The following is a 10761-nucleotide window of genomic DNA, read 5'->3' as shown; positions in this document are numbered from 1 at the left end:
AGCAACCCTAGTGAACTATCATGGCAAGGATCTTCTTGCTGATGGCTCCTCACTTATGGAATGTTCTTCCTACTTCCTGCTAAAATGGTATTAAGCATCAGGTGGAAGCTGAAATTTTAGATTTTGCTGAATCTAGTATGTTATTTATAGGATGTGTGTTTTAATAGCTTCAGTTTTTTCGGTGCAGCTTAATTTTCATTATAAGCACATCTAGGGATTTGTTTGAAGGGCACAGTAAAAACAGATACTTATAATAACTAAAGGCCTAAAAGAACAGTTATAGTAACCTGTTCCTTGTTTTGTGATCTGTTTCACTGATACAGACTACCATCACCTCTTTTTTGCTGCCCTTGGCAGCCATTTTGTCCTGGCACCCACTATTATATAATAATAGTAATAGTAATAATCACAATCACAATCATTCTATCTTGCCCTTCCTTCCCAAAGTAGACCAGGGTGGCAAACAAGAGACAAAACAGTAAAAACATCTTAAAACATCTTTTTAAAAATATATATATTTAAAAACATCTTAAAAATCAGTTCCCACACAAATGTAGACTGGCTTGTTGAAAGAGGAAGGTGTTCAGTAGGCACCAAAAAAATAACAGATGGTGCCTGTCTAATATTTAAGGGCAGGGAATTCCAATGGGTAGGTATCACAACACTGAAGTCTGCTGCCTGTGTTGTGCAGACCTCCTGATATGATTTATTTATTTATTTATTTATTTTATTCTATTTATATACTGCCCACAGCCCAAAGGCTCTCAGGGCGGTGAACAACATAGGATAAAATACAATAAAATCACAAAACAGTAGAGCATAAATACCAAACAATAAACAACCTAATATACGTTAAAAGCTTAAAAATGGATTAAAATGCCTGGGAGAATAAGAAGGTTTTCACCTGGCGCTGAAAAGATAAAAGTGTAGATGCCAGGCGAACCTCATCGGGGAGACTGTTCCATAATTCGGGGGCAGCCACTGAAAAGGCCCTAGATCTTGTTACGACCCTCCGAGCTTCTCTGTGAGTCGGAACTTGGAGGAGGGCCTTAGATGTTGAACGTAGTGAATGGGTAGGTTCCTATCCGGAGAGGCGTTCCACTAGGTATTGTGGTTCCACTCTGTGTAAGGCTTTATAAGCCAGTGCAAATGAGCCAGAGCAGGTGTTATATGTGCGGACCGCCTAGTCCTCGTCAGCAATCTAGCAGCTGCGTTCTGCACCAGCTGTAGTTTCCAAACTGTCTTCAAAGGCAGCCCCACATAGAGTGCATTGCAGTAATCCAATCTAGAGGTTACCAGAGCATGCACAACTGAGGCGAGGTCATCGCTTTCCAGATAGGGACATAGCTGGGCTACCAACCGAAGGTGATAGAACGCATTCCGTGCCACCGAGGCTACCTGCGCCTCGAGAGACAGGAATGGATCGAAAAGAACCTCCAAGCTACGAACCTGTTCCTTCAGGGGGAGTGTAACCCCATCTAGAACAGGTTGAACATCCACCATCTGGTCAGAGAAGGCACTCACCAACAGTGTCTCAGTCTTGTCAGGATTGAGCCTCAGTTTATTAGTTCTCATCCAGTCCATTATCGCGGCCAGGCAGCGGTTCAGCACATTAACAGCCTCACCTGAAGAAGATGAAAAGGAGAAATAGAGTTGCGTGTCATTGTCAGGCCCAGGATGGGACTCAAGAATCAGACTGGTGGTTGAGAGCAATTCAGTTTTTATTAAGGTAATATCCAAACAGAGACTGCGCCTTCTCATGAAGCAACACAGGGATACAGGTCCTGCGACGTAGAAAGAGAGTTGACAGAGCAAGGAACTGCTTTCCCGCCTGTCTCTTAAGAAGGGGCCAAACGGGAGCGAAGTCTTTCACTCCGCCTCAACGTCCCCTCAGTCACCACCCTCCTTCCCCCCTCCTTTCTTGTCTTTTCAACTGTCTTCGAGTATGTGGCAATGGGGGAAGCATGGGCCCCTCCTCTTCTGAAGTCTCCGACTCCGGTATGGGGGAAAGGGGGGGCCAGGTTTTAAACTGTCTTGCGTTTTTTCTTCACTTGTCTCTGTCTTGGGCGGCCCTCCCTCTTCCCCCTTCTGTTCTGAACTTCAGAGAGGAGGAGGCGTGGGAACTTCAAGGGAAGACTCTAAGACTGTGAAGCCTTCAAGGTTCCCGTTGCTAGGCAACTCTATCTCTGGAATTTCCTCTGCTTTGTCTTCACTCCACTCTGGTGAAGTGACCCCCTCCCTTCCCTCCAGTTCTTCTGAATCCCCAGGACCCCAACCCTGCACCCTGACATCATCCCCTCTCCCATGCTGTGCCCCCCCCTGACTGGCTTGGGGCGATGGGGAAAACGTTGGTGAAAAAGTTTTACCAAATCTGGAGCATGCACATCAGTTTCAGCTTCCCAAGATCTATCTGCTGGCCCATAACCTTTCCAGTGAATCAAATACTGCAATTTGTTACGCCTTATTCTGGAGTCCAGGATTTCCTCTACTTCAAACTCAGTCTGCTCATTTACCATGAGCGGAGCTCCTGGAGGCTCCTCTGGCCGTAAATCACTTGGACAGGCTGCTTTCGTTAGCAGAGATCGATGAAACACAGGGTGTATTTTAAACGTGTCTGGTAACTTCCGTCGGTACGCCACGGGATTAATTTGAGCCTCTATTTCAAAAGGCCCTACCCTCTTGTCTTGTAATTTCCTACATTTGCCTGGCATCTGAAGGAAACGGGTGGACAGCCATACCTGGTCTCCCGGTTGAAGGGGGGGGCTCTCTCCTGTGCAGATCAGCAACTCGCTTGTACTCCGTCTTGGCTTCGTTTAGCTGCTGTTTCAACGTCTGTTGAACAGCCTGTAATTCCTTCAGAAAGTCTTCTGCGGCCGGCACCAGCACCCCCTCTGAGCTGCTTGGGAAGGCTTTAGGATGAAATCCATAATTAGCGAAGAACAGGGTTTGCTTAGTGCTGGAGTGCAAGGAGTTGTTATAGGCAAACTCTGCAAAATGCAAATATGACACCCAGTCAGTCTGTTGGTAGGACACATAACAACGTAAATATCTTTCCAAAACAGCGTTCAGGCGTTCCGTCTGACCGTCTGACCGGGGATGATGAGCTGAAGAGAGTTTTAGCTCCGTCTGCAACTGTTTCCACATTGCTCTCCAAAATTTAGCTGTGAACTGAGTTCCTCGATCCGAGACTACACTGTTTGGCAATCCATGCAATCGGTAGATTTCCTTGATGAATAACTTGGCTGTTTCTTTTGCCTCTAAGGCCCCTGAACAAGGAAGAAAATGCGCCGTTTTGGTGAGTAAATCTACCACTACTAGGATGGCCATCATTCCTTGTGACTTTGGTAGATCAGTTATAAAATCCATGGAAAGGTCCTTCCAGGGTTCGTTTGGGACAAGTAGCGGTTGTAACAGTCCTGCTGGTTTTCCTGTTTGTGTTTTCGCCCGCACACAGACAGAACAGGATTTTACATAGTCCTCAATATCCCGACGCATTTTAGGCCACCAAAAGTCCTTGGCCACGTTCTGAATGGTTTTGTAAATCTCAAAGTGCCCCGCAGTGATGGAGTCATGGCACTGACGTAGGACTCTGAGTCTTAATTCCCCTTCTGGCACATACCTGGCTGCTTTAAACCATAACAGTCCATCTCGCCAGTGGAAACTTACTTCTGGATCTTGATCTTGTCCCGTCTCCTGAATATATCATTGCATGCCTGCATCTTCCTGTTGTGCCCTTTTGAGTTCTTCTTCCCATGAAGGCTGACATGATCCCAACGTTAATTTCTCTGGTGGGATCACGTACTGAGGTTGGTCATCGGATTTGCTTCCTTTGAATTGTGGCTGTCTGGATAAGGCATCTGCTCTCTGGTTTTTGGCTTGGGCATGATAAGTAATCTTGAAGTTGAACCTAGTGAAGAACTGGGACCATCTTATCTGTCTCTGGTTCAGCTTTCTGGCTGTTTGTAGGCTTTCCAGGTTCTTGTGGTCGGAGCGCACTTCAATCTGATGAGAGGCCCCCTCCAAATATTGTCTCCAGTTCTCAAAAGAATCCTTGATGGCTAGTAGTTCCTTCTCCCATACTGTATAGTTCTTCTCTGCAGGCTTTAACTTTCTAGAGAAGTACGCGCAGGGGTGCAGCTCCTTCCCTTCTTGGTCTAACTGCAGAAGGACCCCCCCGATGGCAAAATCCAAAGCATCTGCTTCCACGACGAAGAGGCGGGTTGGATCGACAAAGCGCAGAATGGGCTCAGTAGCGAATCTTCTTTTCAGCTCCTCAAAGGCGTTTGTAGCGTTCTCTGTCCATTGAAATTTCTTCTTTCCCCTTAGACAGTCAGTCAGAGGAGCTGTTAATTTGGAAAACCCTGGGATGAACTTTCTGTAATAATTGGCAAATCCTAGAAAATGTTGTACATCCTTTTTGGTGACGGGTTGACCCCAGTCCAATATACAACTCACTTTCCCTGGGTCCATCTCCACTCCCCCCGCTGAGATTCGGTACCCAAGGAAGTCCAAAGACTTGAGGTCAAATCCACATTTCTCTAGCTTAGCATACAGATGATTCTCTCTCAGTCTCCTCAACACAGTTTTCACATGCTGATCATGGTCTTCTTGATTCTTTGAGAACACCAGGATATCATCTAAGTAACAAATTACATACGTGTCCAACAGGTCTCTAAACACGTCGTTCATGAACTTTTGAAACACGCCTGGACACCCCGAAAGCCCGAACGGCATGACCAAATATTCAAACTGTCCATAAGAAGTCAGAAATCCTGTTTTCCATTCATGTCCCTCCTTCATCCTGATCAGATTGTACGCTCCTCTTAAATCCAGCTTCGTGAAGATTTTTGCTGAGCGCAGTCGGTCTAGCAGCTCTGGAATCAGGGGCAGTGGGTAAATGTTAGGGATGGTGATCTGATTCAATGCACGGTAGTCGTTACAAGGCCTGAGCTCCCCCCCTTCTTCTTCACAAACAACAGGGGCACTCCAGCGGGAGACTGTGAGGGGTGTATGAATCCTCGCTTCAGGTTCTTTTCCAGAAATTCCTTCAGGGCCTCCCTCTCAGTCTCTGTGAGAGAGTAAATTCTCCCCAATGGAATGCTGGCTCCTGGCACGAGATCAATCGCACAGTCGTAAGGGCGGTGGGGGGGGTAAAGTATCTGCCTCTTTTTCATCAAATAAATCTTTGAATTCCTCGTACTTCAAAGGGAGGATCACTTGCTCGATCTCTTGCACTGCCCCCGCTAAGGTGTTCTTGATTCCTTCTGGTTGACAGTTCTCCTGTCAATACTGAGAGGTGAACCACACCACCGCCTCCTTCCAACTTATTTTGGGTTCGTGCTTGGCTAGCCAGGGTATTCTCAGAATCACCTCAAAGTTCGAGAGATTTGACACGTACAGCGAAATGAACTCTTCATGCCCAGGAATTTGAAGTTTCAATTCTTCCGTGGCTTGCGTCACCCCTCCTGACTTCAGGGGTCTCCCATCGATAGTCTCCACAGATAGGGGAGCGTCCAGTTTCCACCTAGAAATTCCATAACGCTTGGCTAACTTTGCATCAATAAAATTTGTGGAGGCCCCACTGTCAATTAATGCGGTAGAATTAAACACCACTCCTTGGGAAGTTGTAATCCGAATAGGTAGGACCAACACTCCTTTGGAGGGAGGTTGGATCATTGGAGGGCCTTTATACAATGCTGCCCCCAGTCCACCAGCCTGCACATGAACTGGGTGTTTTAGTTTCCCGATGGCTCTGCTTTCCCCCCTTTCAGTCCACAGTCTCTGGCCACATGGCCCGGTTTCGAACAATAAAAGCATAGACGTTCTCAACGTCGTCTCTCTTTTTCTTCTTCTGACAGTCTTGGCCTAGCCCCTCCCTGTCCCTCTGTTGCATTACCTGCCGTTCCTGAAGTGGAAAGGGCCTTGCTGCGGGATGCCGAGGCTGAATATCTCGGGACCTCCTGTTTCTTTTCCAGGCGCCTTCCTTCCAGCTGGTGATCGATCTGCAGGCACAGCCGGATTAGCCCTGGCAGGTCCGTGGGGGGTGGTGGTCCTGGCCAGCTCATCCAGGATCTCATCATTTAGTCCACTCCATTACATAAACATCAAGGCTGCATCATTATAACCAGTTTCCTGGGACAAAATTTTAAAAGCATTAGTGTACTCGGAAACAGTCCCTTTTGCTTGCTTCAGAGCACCTAGCTGCCGCGCTACTGTTTCAGCTCTTTGCGGGTCTTGAAACATCTCGGTCATTTCTTGTATAAATCCTCTGTATCTTCCTAGGAGGGCATCCTTTCTCACCAAGTACGGAGTCACCCATTTTGCAGCTTCTCCCTCCAGGAGGCTGATCACAAAGGCCACTTTAGCCCCATCACCCGGAAATTCTGCATTCCTGACATCCAAGTATAACTCACATTGAGCCACGAAAATTGCCAACTGATCACTCTGTCCCACATACTTTGGGGGTAATCCAATGGGAACCTTTACTGCAGTGGCTGGAGGGGCTGTCCGCATCCGATCAATCGTGGCTTTCAAGGCCTGATTATCCGTTTTCAGCGCCTTGACTGCTGCCAGCAAGGTTTGAACATCCGTCTGCAAATCAGCCACATTAGTCCTCAAAAGTCTCACTTCTTCGGTCTCAGAAGTGGGATTCGTTCCCCCCGCCGCTCCCTTTTCCATCTTGTCATGGTCAAGTGGAGAGAGTGTTGAGGGTGATTTAGGTGGCTCTGTCAAGCTGTCAGGCCCAGGATGGGACTCAGGAATCAGACTGGTGGTTGAGAGCAATTCAGTTTTTATTAAGGTAATATCCAAACAGAGACTGCGCCTTCTCATGAAGCAACACAAGGATACAGGCCCTGCGACGTAGAAAGAGAGTTGACAGAGCAAGGAACTGCTTTCCCGCCTGTCTCTTAAGAAGGGGCCAAACGGGCGCGAAGTCTTTCACTCCGCCTCAACGTCCCCTCAGTCACCACCCTCCTTCCCCCCTCCTTTCTTGTCTTTTCAACTGTCTTCAAGTACACGGCGATGGGGGAAGCACGGGCCCCTCCTCTTCTGAAGTCTCTGACTCTGGTATGGGGGAAAGGGGGGGCCAGGTTTTAAACTGTCTTGCGTTTTTTCTTCACTTGTCTCTGTCTTGGGCGGCCCTCCCTCTTCCCCCTTCTGTTCTGAACTTCGGAGAGGAGGAAGCATGGGAACTTCAAGGGAAGACTCTAAGACTGTGAAGCCTTCAAGGTTCCCGTTGCTAGGCAACTCTATCTCTGGAATTTCCTCTGCTTCGTCTTCACTCCACTCTGGCGAAGTGACCCCCTCCCTTCCCTCCAGTTCTTCTGAATCCCCAGGACCCCAACCCTGCACCCTGACAGTCATCAGCATACTGGTGACAACGCACTCCAAAGCTCCTGATGACCACACCCAGCGGCTTCATGTAGATGTTAAAAAGCATAGGGGACAAGACCGATCCCTGCGGGACTCCACAATGGAGAGTCCAGGGTATCGATCCATGCTCCCCAAGCCCTACCCTCTGGAGACGATCCACCAAGTAGGAGCGGAGCCACTGCCAAGCAGTAACTCCAACTCCCAACTCCGTGAGTCTCTCCAGAAGGATACCATGGTCGATGGTATCAAAAGCAGCTGAGAGATCAAGGAGAATCAACAGAGTAACACTCCCTCTGTTCCTCTCCCGACATAGGTCATCATACAGGGCGACCAAGGCTGTTTCAGTGCCAAAACCGGGCCTAAAACTGGATTGAAACGGATCTAGATAATTGGTTTCATCCAAGAGCACCTGGAGCTGGATGGCGACCACCCGTTCTAAGACCTTGCCCAGGAATGGAACATTCGCTACCGGTCTATAGTTGTTCAAATTATCTGGGTCCAGGGAAGGTTTCTTCAGGAGTGGTCTCACTATTGCCTCTTTTAAGCAACTAGGGACCACTCCATCTCTCAAGGAGGCATTTATCACTTCCCTGGCCCAGCCGGCTGTTCCAACCCTGCCAGCTTTCACTAGCCAAGAGGGGCAAGGATCCAGTACAGAGGTGGTTGCACGCACCAGTCCAAGCACCTTGTCAACGTCCTCAAGCTGAACCAACTGAAACTCATCCAATAAATGAGGACAAGACCGTGCTCCGGATACCTCATTAGGTTCAACTGCCATAATACTGGAGTCTAAGTCCCGGCGGATGCAAGAGATTTTATCTTGGAAGTGTTGGTGTGAGGCCTAGTAGTTTTCCATCAAGTCTGAAAGTTTTGAAAGTTAAGAGGAGTTATGTCTTTGCCAGTCTGGGAACGGACAGTGAAGGTCGTTGTTATGGTAACCATCAAGATATAGTGCTAACAGAGTCTGTGAGTTGTTTTGTTCTTCTGCATCAAGCCTCTGACCTGAGAGGCTGTCTTACTTTTGCTTTTGAAGAGAAATGCGCTGTAGAGCTAGAGGGGGGGAAGGAAACTGCTGAAAAGCCTTAATGTCTTTGAATAAAGACTCTTAACATGCTCTAATGCTCTGAAGAAGTTTCTTGCTCAACTTAACTCCAACGTAATGTATGCTGTTTCACGCAACAACGCACACACACCAACAGGGGTTATGGGCCCAGATCCACAGCACATTACACGGGAGTAAGTTGCTGGTCTGAACGGCAGACGGAGTTCCAGAGAGGGCAGCTTGATTGATTGTACCAGACGGAGGTGAGCAACATGGCTGTAAACCTGTCTGGGGGAGGCTTGCCAATGGAAAGATTGACGGAAAAGAATTATGGCAGCTGGAAGCCGAGGATGCGGGCTTTGCTGATAACAGAGGATTTATGGGACGTGATTGAAGAAAACCCCCCGGCGGTACTGACCGCGGCCTGGAAGCGTCGAGACCAGAGGGCGCAGGCGTTTATAATCTTGGCTCTATCGGATTCTCAACTGATGTGTGTGAGAGATGAGCCGTCGGCTAAAAAGATGTGGGACGCGTTGCAGGATTTGTCCCAGGAATGGCAGCGGAGGCAGGAGGCGCAGAGAGCCCAGCCGGTGGAAGCTGTCAGAAGCAAGGAGGAGAAATGTGCCGAACCGGAGCAGGCTGCCGAAAGCAGACAGGAAAACAAGCGGGAGCAGCAGCGGCTGAAGTCTTGTTTTGCCTGTGGGGCCCGTGGGCATCTCCGTAAAGATTGTGCATTCAAGCGAAACTCCAGGGACGGAGGCTTGAAGCAGGGCAGTGTGAACTTTGTTTGTAAACAGAAGTCTAAAGACTTGGAACAAATGAACGTTATTCTTGACAGTGGAGCAAGCCATATATTAATTAAAGACAGACGTTTGTTTTACGTTTCAGAAGAAGTGAAAGACTTTGTTTTACTTGCTGATGGATCGCGTAAGAACGTTGAAGCCCGTGGTCTAGTGAAATTTGACAAACTTGGACTAATGTCAGACTGTTTGTTTGTTCCGGAATTGGCTCATAATATTTTATCAGTTAGAAAACTGGTGAGTTGTAATTATTCAATTTTGTTTCACAAATACCAATGTTTTGTAATGAGGGGTGATCAATTGTGCATGCAGGGAAGCCTTAATGATTCACAGTTTAAAATGTCCATGGGTGTGAAGTGTGCTGATGCCTTGAGTTCAATGTGGCGGAAAGGGAATGACGGTCAGGGCTGTAAACAGACAGCCGTAAAAGGCATGCCGTCGGTATTCACTGCCCAGATGGAGGAAGTTCACAGAGAACTAGAAGAGCCAGCATCATTTCAAGCAATCAGGCTGATGCCTGAGGCAGAGCAGCACAAATGGCAGCAGGCCATGCAGGAAGAATTACAAGGCATGCAAAAGAATGGCACATGGACATTAGTAAAGTTACCCATGGGTAAAAAGGCCATAGGTTGCAGATGGGTGTTTAAGAAGAAGAAAGCAAGTTCCGGGGAAGTACAGAAGTACAGGGCACGTTTGGTTGCCAAGGGATTCACCCAGCAGCATGGGACAGATTATGATGCTGTTTTCGCCCCGGTTGTGAAACATGAGTCCATTCGTGTGCTGCTGAAGCTGGCAGCGATGCAGAACATGAGTGTAAATCACTACGATATAGGGACGGCATTCCTACATGGTGATTTAAGAGAGGAGATATATATGGAACTGCCTCCGGGTTCTGTGTCAAAGGAAGGGTTCGTGTGTAAACTGCATAAATCAATATATGGACTGCGGCAAATTGCACGCTGCTGGAATGAGAAATTGGACAGAGTGTTGCATGGAATGGGATTCCAAAGATGCAAGGCAGATCCATGTGTGTATATAAAGAGACAGGGGATGAAAACCACGTTCTGTGCAGTTTACGTTGATGACATCATGTATTTTTATCATGAGCAGCAAGAGGAACAAGAATTTAATGAGCAACTGGGCAGGCAGGTGGACACAAAGAATTTGGGGCCTGTCACACACTATTTAGGCACGGATATTGTGCGTGCAGAAGACGGAAGCATAACATTGAGTCAGGAAAGTAAAATAAATCAGATCATAGAAGAATGCAACATGACAGAATGCAATGTTGTGAAGACTCCAATGGTTGTGGCTTTCCAACAGAATGTGCAGGAGACGCCTTGTACAGATCCTGAGAAGTACAGGCGCATAATAGGGAAATTGCAATATTTGGTGAAGGTGTCTCGCCCAGACATATGTAATGCAGTCAGTATTTTAAGCCGGAAGGTAGAGCATCCTTCAGAGGCTGACTGGCAAGAGATTAAAAGGATAGTGCGTTATCTGAAAGGCACGAAGACAAAGAGTCTGGTTTTGTCAGGAGCAAAG

This window comes from Rhineura floridana, chromosome 10 (genome assembly GCF_030035675.1).
Source record: "Rhineura floridana isolate rRhiFlo1 chromosome 10, rRhiFlo1.hap2, whole genome shotgun sequence".
In the NCBI taxonomy this organism is placed as follows: domain Eukaryota; kingdom Metazoa; phylum Chordata; class Lepidosauria; order Squamata; family Rhineuridae; genus Rhineura; species Rhineura floridana.
Note: the sequence above shows the minus strand (reverse complement) of the source record.